Below are 12094 nucleotides of genomic sequence, written 5' to 3' on the forward strand. Positions count from 1 at the left end.
AGCTTAAGGGCGTGAGCACCTAATGAAGCAAGGCCCGGATGTTCCAGGCTAGTGCTCCGAGCTGCATGCAGCCTCACACACATCAGCAAATCAGTGGGCCAATAAATTAGAAATGCACGCGCAAACACACATACACGCACTTTTTGCTGTCTCCCGTCCTTTTGCTGAGTTTTATATGCAAGGACTTTGGACATGACAAGGTGGAAAGGCACCCCAGAGACGAGGAGATGGGCACTCTGACCAGAAATCTGTTTATCATTATTATATTTCCCCTCACCTCCTGTTCCCCTCTGCCCTGCTGACCCTCCTCTACAGCCCGCCCTCCCCACAGTGTTTGTTCTCTCTGAGCTCCGTGACCGTTGTCCTCCACGCTCAATGGTAAAAACAAAGACTTCTGGGTCTCCAGAGGTTCTTGTTGGTGGTCGGGTGATGAGGCAGCGCTAAATGAAAAATACCGTGGAACAAAAACAAATTCTGAATAACATGCCTCCAGGTAGTTGTGTATTAGATATTCCGCTCTACGGTGTAGTATATTATGTGTTTAAACACACAAGTCACATGTATGTTTTTGTCCTCTGAGATTATGAGCTTCCTTGGAAGGGAAATTCTCCTTTGCTTTGTAAAATGTGCAGGAACCCTGTGGCTTTAATGAGCTCTCTAATTTGAATTAATCACTGTCCTAATTGTGATTGACAGCTCTCAATTAAAGATTTCATATGCAACATTTCCATATTAAAATGTCCAGAAATGACCACACCTACAGTATGTTACATATTTTGTTGTGTACTTACATTATTAAAAATTAACAAAACCGCTCTCATCATCCTCCTTCGCTACCTGACAACCTCATCTAACTACTTGTTTTCATTGGTTTGATTGAGAGCAGCTGAAATTACATACTGTGTGTTTAACTGTCAGTTCTTGTTAAAGTACCAGCCTGCGTGGTAGTGCGTGACTACAATTGAGTATCACTCTTCATAAAAACATCCCGCCTCTGTGCGTCAAACATTTGTGTTCATCAGCATCTACCAACACAAGCAAGCGAGAGAGAGGGACTGGTGTCTGGATGTTGATTATCAGCCTTCCTCCTGACCTTTGGGTCTGCGTGAAGCAGATCCCGCTTGTTTACAATAGGTGGCTGACCTGATGAATCTGGAGTGGTGTTACACAAGCGAAGAGTCAGAGACAAGCGGGAGGGAAAGAATGTGCTCCCAGAGGGCTCAAAGAGCAGTGGCATCTATCAACAGAAGAAATTGAATGGGATGTTTCAGAGCACCAGAGATTAGATAGGCCCAGGGTGTTGAGCAAGCACAGGCTACCAATGTAATGCTTCCCTCGCTGGAGTGAGATCAAACTTACAGAACACAGTGGAGCAAGGACACACACACACGTTCTCTCTGTCTCTCTCTCTCACTCACACACACACACACACACACACACACACACACACAGCATCCTACAGTGGCCTTTAGGTTTGAAGATGTGATGCTTTGTTATTTGCTTAGGGAGTACACTGAGAGATTATACGCGATAACACCAGAGATGTGCTATTTCCACATTAGCAATGTCAGGTATCATATGACTCCCCCTGGAGTGTTAGTATTAAAATCTGAGCATAGTTCATCAAAAAGGGCTTACATCGTGGGTTTTTATCAAAGCACCATGAAAAGTCATAACGTTCCCAAGCAGAAGGTGATATTTGTTTTCCACGATGTATAAGTTTGATCACAGGACAGTTTCCAAAAAGTTTTCTTGAACATAAATAACACTTTAAACCATATATATATTTTTTTTGATTTAAGGATCAAGTTGATTCAGTTGCTTGGTCAAACATTCATTCATTCATTCACAATCGGCCCATCTGCCCCAGGATGGAAAATTTAAAGTTTCAATGTGAAGTTGACTGCTGGTCCACTTTACGTTTTAACCCTGATCGACCTTCTCTCCTTCCCTACTCACCCTGCTAGTGCTGTCACAGAGGAATGATGTTACCATGTTAAAGCAACGAGTAGCACCCACAGGAAGCAGAGCGTTGTACTAGGTACAGGTGATACCTCACATCAAAAGACCCAAACTATCACTTTAATGAGACATGCTGCGGTCGAATATCAAGTAGAACTGCATGATTAAGAGTTCAGTGGAAGTTCGCTGCACTGTACATACATATACGTGTATCTAATGATATAGACCGAATCTGCTGAATGTGTAGAACACTGGAGACAGATCTGTAAAGTGTGTGACCTCAGGGCCTTGATTACTGTAGCCGTCGTCCTGTTTGTCACAGGCCCTACGTTCTCTTTGGCGCTAGTTCTGGACCTACAATAACCCTCCCGTTGGTCTGTATGGAACCTGTACATCATGCTTTGAAGGTACTGCCAGTGACTTTTGCAACACCAGATCCATTTTACGTGTGTCTGTCCTGACTGGCCCCAATAACCTGTCTACTGCGCACCCTTATTTGGGTTTGTTATGGTAAGGGAAGTCATTCAGATGGCAGGTATTGACACCCTTTGACACCCTCACGCCCTTTGGTTGATTTTTGTCCCTGCGCCTGTTTTGAAGGAGCTGTCTTTGGGATAGGTGAGAGGAATGCAGATGGCAGAGATGGTTTTGTCTCCTTTTGATGAGGAACCCTGACGGATGATACCTGACTTGTCTTATCTCGTTCCTTACGTGGTGGTTCTGGTACTGGTCTTGGTTTAGATGGAGAACTCTCTTCAGGAGTTAGACCCACTCTGTCGTTTTGAGTAGGAATCCTGACTGTAGACACTCCACGCGTCTTTCATCTCACCTCAGAGGGAGGTGACACCCTGAAGGACGCAGAGGGTCTCATGGACTAGCGGGATGTAGGTGAAGGAGGTTCCTCAGAGGCTGTTATTGGGGTCTCTGTCCTTTGACTTTGACTATTTTTGCAAAAAAGAGATTCTCTGCAGAAGTCAAGAAAGATGAAAAAAAGCATGTTAAAAACTGAATATGACACTAGATTTTGACAAACAAACTGCTTGATACTTGATACCGAAAGGCAGAAGGCAGAAGGGTTGGGCATTGCTATCTACAGTAGCCTATGTTATTATTTAGAAAGGAGCAGATTATATAAGTTTTTTTTCTTCCTATCAACCCGGCATTTTTTATCAGTGTGGTTCTAGCCTACCATTATCCACTTCTCTGCTGTTTATACATATGTTCAGTTATAGCCTTCAGCAGAATACTTATAGATTTGACAGTCTGTTTATTTAACAGTTTATCACTGTGAGAAAAAAACTGTTTGGGAGTTCATGGGATAGAGAGACAAGCAGGGAGCGAGAACCACAAACTGTGGAGGAATTGGTGCAACATAAAGAATGAAAGGGCTGGAAAAGGGTTAGAGAAAGTAAAACGGGGCGTTCACTACTTGGGGAGGTATAGCCGACCCCTTTCCATCCATCATCCCTGTCTCTGTCCCGTCCACTGAGCAGGAGAGGTAATGAAAGTAATTTAACGTACATCTATAATTAATATGCTCTCTTTGGGCAGTGTGGTTGGGTCTAACGGGTGATGGAGTGTGTTTATTATGTGTGTGAGGGAGCTGGCATGACGGGGCACCGGGCCACTGACATGGTAATTCACTAGCCATCACTCCAGCAGCGCCGAGGTCAGATTGGTGCAGCTATATGGGGCACCGCTGGCTTCAGCGCTCCCATAGGTCCAGATGGAAAGTGGGTTTTTGTTCTTTCTCGTCTCCTCTCTTTTTCTTTCCCCCCTCTCTGAGTCTCCTGAAGAAAGGGGAGAAAGGAGGCGCAGCACGTAGCAGCGCCCCGGGCCAATGTTCTCCCTCTATGTGTCCTGCTCTTTCTCTCTGTCTTTCTCCCTCCTGCCTTCCAGTCCACAGCTCCCTCCTCTCTCTTATTCCTCCCTTTGCTTGGTCGGTTTGTAAACTCCCTTTCTCCCTGTCTGTCTGGCTCCACCACTTTCTCTTTATTTCACCTAATATTCTCTCCTCCTCCGCCAAGAAAAGTGAATGCACTTCAGGAATTCCTTTTTTTCTCTCTCTCTCTCTCTTTTTAAAGGCAGACTGCTTTGCACAAACACAGTTCAAACCCGACTGCCCTCAGTGCTGTCTCCTTTTGAAACTCCCTGCTCTTTGAATACCATCCGTTTGAAGAGAATGCCCTCTGCATTTCTTTTACACAGTCACTCAAGTGCGCTTGCACACTCTCTCGCATTTAGACACACACACACACACACACACACACACACACACACAGGCATATTAGACTCATGTGGAAATACAAGCACAACAGGCACACGTCTTGCATCACGATGCACATGCACACACACACACACCTCTGTCAAATTTCAGCAGCGTCATTGTTAGAGAGAGCGATTTTCTCCCACTTTGAATTAATATTCCCTCATTTCATGTGTCTCTTATTCTGTCTCAGGCTACACTTGTATGCCTGGCCTTACTCCAGCTACTGGCCATTGTCCAGTGAAGGTCTAATTCAGGTTAAACTGCTTACATGCATCTTTTATACATTTCGACTGAGGGTTCTTGTTGTTGCATTGAATAAAGCAGTTAACTGGTAGGTTCACTCACACATTAGTATTAGCTAGTTTTCTAGTAAGATAGGGCTGTCACAGCAGCTAAAGGGCAAGAACAGATGCACAGATGATTAAGAGTAAAGAGAATACTATTATAATAATACTATAATACTATGCTGTGAGCACCAATATCCCATCTTATTGTGTTGGGGTGGTGTCAGACATCATAGAAAAGGTCATTTTAAGAATTTGATCTTCTATATATTTCCTATTGTTGTTATTTTCTAAACCATAACACATTGCTGCACTCTCTTTTGTCATTATGATAATTTGTCATAATGATAAACATATATATAAAAAGTATACATTTGACCTATGTTTTTACACCTTTTCCATCATTTTACATCTTCACTAGGAGTAAATGAGTGATGACCATTAGACCCGTCGACAGAGAGCCAGTTTACTTCATTGCATGTAAATGTGGCCGCTGTTTCTTTCTGCCCTCCTTCCCCTGTCGACTGTCCTTTCCCCCCCTCTCCGTGCTGCATGTGTTTAAGGCTTTGTCAACAGATGTGGAGAGGGTCACTAGGTGTGCGGACTTTGCCAGTCGAGTGCCCACATGTCTGATTTTAATGGGCAGCATATGGAGGTGGTGACTGATGAGTGGGCCTCAGCCGGTGACAGGTGCTGAGTCGTCTGTCGCGCTGACCCCCGCCCCACAGTGGACCGAATCAGAGGACACCTTCATTCAGCAGGTCTGACCCTAACACACACACACACACACACACACACACACACACACACACACACACACACACACACACACACACACACAAACACACACATATCTGTCTGACTCAATGTTTGCTTTACATTTATTTGCTCCGAGCTGGTAGAAAAGCAGGCTCAATCCCCACGCTAGCAATTATAGAAACATATGGAGATCGTCCAGTTACTGCTGTCTATACTGTCTGCACTCTTTTCTTGGGTTTCTGTATAATATTAACCCTCAGCATACCAGCCAGAATTAAAGGTGTGATATGTAACATTTCCAGATTAAAGTTAGCTGCCAACATTAGCTGCCCCAGTCAATATCATTAACCCTTATTTTTACACTGTATTTTTATATTTTTGTGCTGTATTTTCACTAAAACAACTTGAAAGCACCACGTCTGTTCACGTGACCAAACCCAAACCAGGATATCTCTAAATTTCTACATTTTTGTCAGGTTGGGCATCCCTGCTCCTCCCTCGTCCATGAACATTTTCATCAGCAATGGTGGATGTTTAAAGGTGTAATATGTAAGAATTCTAGTTGGAACCATTCAGAAGTTAACTAAATAATAATCAACAGAATGTGAAGAAATAAAAGTTTTGATGTTGTCACATCCATGTATTGTGTTATTATTATTTAAAGATATCTAAACTAGCAACAGCCTGTCCTGGTCCAACATTCCTGTGGTATTGGTGTAAACATGGCTAACAGCTGATACAGTTAGCAGTTAGGTGAGCAGGTGAGATGCTGCCAGCTGTTTGTTCTGAGAATAGATTTGACAGTTGGACAGTTATTACACGTTGCACCTTCGACGATGAAGACAACAGCTCCCATGATTCCATTTACTTTTAATTGGGAGAAAGAAATTAAATACTGTGTGTTCAAGTTATTTTAAAAAATGAATGTCTCTTGACTGCAGGACTTTTTATTGGTATTTACGACAGTGGTGTTGCACTTAGAAACTGTCTAATTAGTCTAACTAATTCAGGACGGAGTGTTCCTTCACCAATTTCTTTGATTCCCTGTTGGCTGGGGGGTAAAACCCTTCAAGAGAAAATGATGCTCTTCGGTAAAGCTTTGCTGGGTTGTGTATAGTGAGCGCACCATTCTTGATCTTTGTTTCCCCTTTTTTTGTCACCTCATAGCATACAGTGTCACCGACACCAATTCAGGACAGCTCTCAGAGAGCTGCGGCTCTCACCTGCATCACAGTTATTACAGGGTTTATTCTAGGCTTGAGAAAACAGTTTCGTCTTTTGAAAAACCTGTTTTCATATTACAGATGCAATCTCACTAATAAAGCATGCAGTCAGAGAACATACTGTATTACACAGCCGCACAAAAGTTGTTTTTCTTCTTATGAGATCGAGACAAGAGCCGAAACACCCCGCCATCTGAATATAATGCTGTTTATGTGGCCAAATCATGAGCACGTTGTTCTAAAATTGCCAGACTAAATGTCTTTATAGAGCTGTGAAAACAAGTCTGCAAGTCGATACCTCCATCCCGTGTGAGGAGATTATTTTGTGTGCGATATAATTGGGTTTTGTGAGGTAATGACCTTGCAACTTCTCTTCCTTCCCCTCCTCTCTCCTTTTCCCCTCTTTCCTATGATTCAGAGATAGGAGATGCAGTTTGACGCAGGGCCCAGAAGATGTAGCTGGATTCTATGGCAACTGGCGCCTGCAATAAGGTCGCATAGGAGGTGTTTAATTAGTGGGCCACAGCCGTCCCTGCAGAGGAGCTTTTTATTACCTCAATATGTCATAGAGTGCATCAGCTAGCAGCACAAAGGCAAGCATGTACACAAGCAAACACACACACACACGCACGCCAGCGAGAGGATGGCAGGGCAGAGAGAAAAATTAAATAATTCCAATGAGTGTAATAGAAAATAGCAAATGTGACACAGAGAATGGCAGAATTACAGAGCGAGTGAGAGAAGAGGAAGAGGAGGAGGTCCGAGAGAGAGACTTGAGTGCAGGTCAGCGAAATATCAGCTAAGTAAGGATGTAAGGAGGCTCCACGCTGCGTCGTCACCCAGCAGAGCATTCATTCCTCTCATTACTGGCTCGCTGAGATTTTTTAGGTGCTTAGCCAGCTGATTGCTGGGTCACTTTGGCCAGCAGAAATGAGTGGCATCTGTTCAGTCCTGGCCGTGCGCACGCCACTAGGCCAGTTGGATGTATCACTTTACCGTGGGCGTGGGGTGCCAGGGCCATTAACACATGCCAGCCCTGTGAATGGCCACGCAGCTACACCGTGCGTGCCAATACATCATTAGCCGAGGCAGCGGATGACTGTGAGACAGGAACACACACACACACACATGCACACAAAAAGACACACAGAGGAGTGTATGGTTTTGTAATCATCTTTGATATGAGCTCATGAGCTGGATTTTTTTTGGTATGTGGATGTTCAAATTAAAGGTTTGTTTGTATTTGGCAGACCCTGCCACCTTTCTAGCTTCAAACAGTGTTTCAGGCCACCTTAATTTCCTCTGAGAACAGCTTGTTTATTGGTTTATGAAAAAAATAAACATGTCTGAGTTTGTATTATCACCTCAGAGTTTGAATTTCTTCTCCAAAACTACACAGTGCCCCTTTAAAGAGTGGGAGGCAGGAATTGTGTGTGAATATGTTCATTTTTGTGCACATTCCTGTATTCATATAAGTGCGTGGATACATAATATACATAACCTGGCCTCATACTATGTAAATGTGTATGTCACCACTGTTTGATGCCACTCGCACTCGCTGTTTTTTGTCCGTGGCCCCCCACATAGCCGGAGATATTAATGAGCGTGCCTGGGCCTGCGAGGACCCCCGGGGCAACTCTTCTCTCCTCCCCAACACGCTCCAACTGCTATCAGCTCGGGGTGGCATCCTCGGTGCCCGTCTGAAAAATCAAGTGAAGCCTTTAGAGGAGAGCAGAGTCGTGCCAGGGGGTCCTGAAGGGAAGGATGAATAGTTTTACGGATATGCATGAAAGCATGTGTGCTCCTCTCTCTGCGTCCCTCATTTCCAAGTTCACTTAAAGGTGTGTGTGGTCGCTACGTTATTAGCAGGAGTGCACCTTTACCTCTCCCTGCGGTGACCTTTCCCTGTGGCTGCGGCGGTGGGGTGTTAAACTGCACACAGTGCTGTGTGTGGCCCAAGCTGGAGCGGGTGATTGATTACATTTTTATAAGAGCAATGTAGAACCTGAGCCAGTAATTGGCACCGTGCTTTATGTTTTTTTCTTATTATTTCTACTCCTCAGTGTGCTTGATCTATGTTCCCTCTCACTCACATGGTGGATGATTTAAGAAAGCAATTTTAAAGCCACTGGTGGGGACTTAAAGTGTGTAACAAACACTGACAGGAGGGGTGCGTTTCGCCAGCAGAGGTCAGTGTTGCTCCATTGATGAAGCTAGAGGCCGGTCACCTCTCTCTCCCTCTCTCTCTGTCTGTCATCCCTCCTTCGGTCTCACTCTTTCCATTCATCTCACTCTCTGGATTCAGGAGAACTTTATGTGATAATCGCAGCGTGGCGTACATCTCTCCTCTCCCTCAAATACAGCAGATTCCCGCCGAAACCACCGTGAGCAGTAATTGCATTTGACTCCACTTAATCTAATGGCCTTACGGAGCGACGGAAACCTAAAAGATATGCTTTAAATGAGGAAGGCCAACGTTGGAGAGAAATTAATAGAGTTGTGTGAGGATATTGGCACAGATTAAGACACACACATGAGAGAGATTAAAATTCCACCATCAAAGGATCCCTCCCATCCGATATCGATCGGGCGAATGTGTTGTTGTCAACGTTTAGATTTGATTACCGCTGACACGCAGGGCTGGGGCTGAAACACAAGGCTGGTAATGGCCGCGATGCCTCGTGCATATCAAATATAGCCCGAATCCTACCGGAGTAATTAATATCGCACTGTGGTTATGAATTTCCTGGCATAAACGGCCAATCGGATTTGCATGGCTTGCACGGCGGTAATTAAGATGAAACATCAGGGAAAATGTTACACGAACGTTTCAGCTAATTCCCCCTCTCTGTGTTTCTTTCCCTCTCTGAGGACTTCTCCTTTGGTTACAGCTTTCTTAAATATTTGCAGGGCAAACTAAGTGTTGACATTTTGCCTTTTCATCATCATGCAGCAGCTCGGAGGAGACACATTGGGGTAATTTAACAGCTGCGTCGGGTAATGGTGAGTTGTTCCTTTCTTGCTCAGAAGAAAAGGCCTTCTGCTTATGGTGGGTTGTCACGAAATGCTTTCCACGGCTCTTGATTTTCTCATGTTTCAGCTCCCTTCAGACGGCTTGGAGTGCTGTGTGTCCCTCCAGGGAGATTTGGTCTTCTTTTTTTTTCTTTTTTAAACCTCCTCTGTCCCATTTTACACTAGATTGTATTTCCAGTGTGCTATTGGCCCCAAACCTCCGGGGCTTTGATGGCGGTTTCTCAAAAGTCATCCCATCAAAAAGCTGTCAGTGTAGTTGGAGATCAGTCAGCTGTCATCAGGTGGGGGCAGATATTGACCTTGTGGTAGGTAAGCTACACCACACACTACTATTTTCGACCCATCATGGGCCGATGTGGTGATGATTGGCCCATGTTAACAATTGATTTTGTTGCTATCATGTGTCAGAAGGCAGAGCGTGGTGGTGACATGATTATCAGCCCTTTAACTTCTATGCCTTGGACTCAAATATACAAACACCAGGGCTTAAAAATAAGCATATCTTTTTTTAAAGGTAATATTTTTAAACGTGTTTGTTACTTATGTTTGGTTAGTAGAGTGTGAGTATCATAGTTCCCCTTTATGACATGTCTCTTTTAATGCAGACATTTCTTAAATTCAAGATGTCTTTTCATTTCCCTTGTCTTCTTTCAACATTTGGGAGACAAAGGCAGGCTGGACCCTTTTACCCCAAACTATCTGCATGGCTTGATACCAATAGAGCTGAGCAGTGTTGTAAGTCATACTGTACCTGAACAGATGAAAAGACATTGTGTTAAAATATTACTTTGCAAACAAAGTCTGAGGGGCTGCTGAACACGGTTCTGTGCCCACTGGGCCAGCTTCAGTTCTGGTGCCCATTCCACCACGGCTCCCTCCCAGCATTCCCCACTGGGAATGTGCTGAGCTAACTGGCTAACAGCAGCCACAGTTAGCAGCAGTTAGTGGCTACTCTGGTGATATGCTGCCCCCTATTTGTTTGTAGCATGAATTTGACAAGGGACCAATTCTAACATATTGCACCTTTATAGATATATCTTCCTTTATGTATATACTGCATATAAGCCTGGCCAATTGTCATGTTTTAATAATTGCCAATAAAATAAATTAATTAAAAAATATGCTACTTTGGCATAAGTAACAAGTAACTAAATCGATCAAATAATTGTAGTTGAGTAAAAAATAGTATAATGAAAAAATGGCTAAAAATGAAATATTCAACATAGTACAAGTACCTCAGAATTGTACGTAAGTAAATTACTATAGTAAATGAACTTAGTTACATTCCATCACATTGTCTGTATATGTTTTTTTTGTAATTTGGGTGAACAGACCCTTTAAAAGATGAAACCGTGACATCTTTTTCCTGCACATCTGTGCGCTGTATGTATTAATACTCACACGTGTTGGGGACCTTTGAAGGGATCATGTGCCCCGAATGTCCTGCAACCATAATCATCCCCAGCATAATCCTTTTTAAAGCCATATTTAAAAATCACACATAAAATATTATATTCTGGTGTGTGTCCATGTGTGTGTATGTATGAGAGAGAGAGAGGGCATGCATGCATTTCCCATGGTGAGTATGTGTGTGTTAGCCCCGCGGTGGGGCGATGCGTCTTTGTCCTTCCTCCTCTCCCCCTGCAGATGAGATGACTGATTCTGGGGTACGGGGGCTCTTCCCTCACTCTGTGTCATTTCCAGGCCAGCGTCCCCCAGGGACCCACCACGACGTTCCCAACCCAGCAGCCCCCCGGAGCCCCCCGGGCCTGTGACACACATAACACATTGGCTCTGTCACCACCACAGCTTATTTTAGAGCGGCCTCCTTGGCTGCCGGGAGAACTTTAACTTTATGTAAATCATATTAATAAATTTTGCGGGAGTCAGGGGAGGGGGCGGTGGGTGAAGTTGCTCGGAAGGATTTCAGCACACATGCCAGTGCCAGAAGGTGAGCGGGACAGTGACAGTAAGTCGACAGATGAAGGAGGAAAAGGAGGAGGAGGAGGAGAAGGAGGAGGAGGAGGGAGGATTGCATACGGTACAGTCCAGTAAGTTTTGTGCTGGTGCTGGTGATGCAGAGCAAAAGGAGGTCAGGGCAAAAATGATTTACAGTAACCTGCAGGTGGAGATTGTTGTGGCTGGTGACTTTACGGCCTAAACAATGAAACTACAATACACTGGCTGTAGAATCTAAAAGAAATGGAGCAAACCAAACAAAATTCAGTCATTCGAGCCAGATTAATATATCGATCAAACCCTCTGTGCCTGCATGTATTTGCATGTTCCTGTTCATCCTTTGATGGGATCGCATTCAGTTGGCTATGGGAAACCAAGACGACACAGTGTTTCTATTTGTTCAATTCACCCCCCGCCGCAAGCTTCTAATGGGTCTTTCCACTGAGCTCATCTTCTCTATTTCATCGGACACCTGCCTCCCTGTCACAGACGGGGAGACAACAAGAGAGACGGAGAAAACAGCTCTCGGCTGAGGGTCAAATGATGGCATCAATTCCTGATCTTCTTCCTCCTCGTCTCTCCCCTGAATAATGACGATATGTAGA

The sequence above is a fragment of the Pagrus major genome, chromosome 6, assembly GCF_040436345.1.
Source record: "Pagrus major chromosome 6, Pma_NU_1.0".
NCBI classification, from domain to species: Eukaryota; Metazoa; Chordata; class Actinopteri; order Spariformes; family Sparidae; genus Pagrus; species Pagrus major.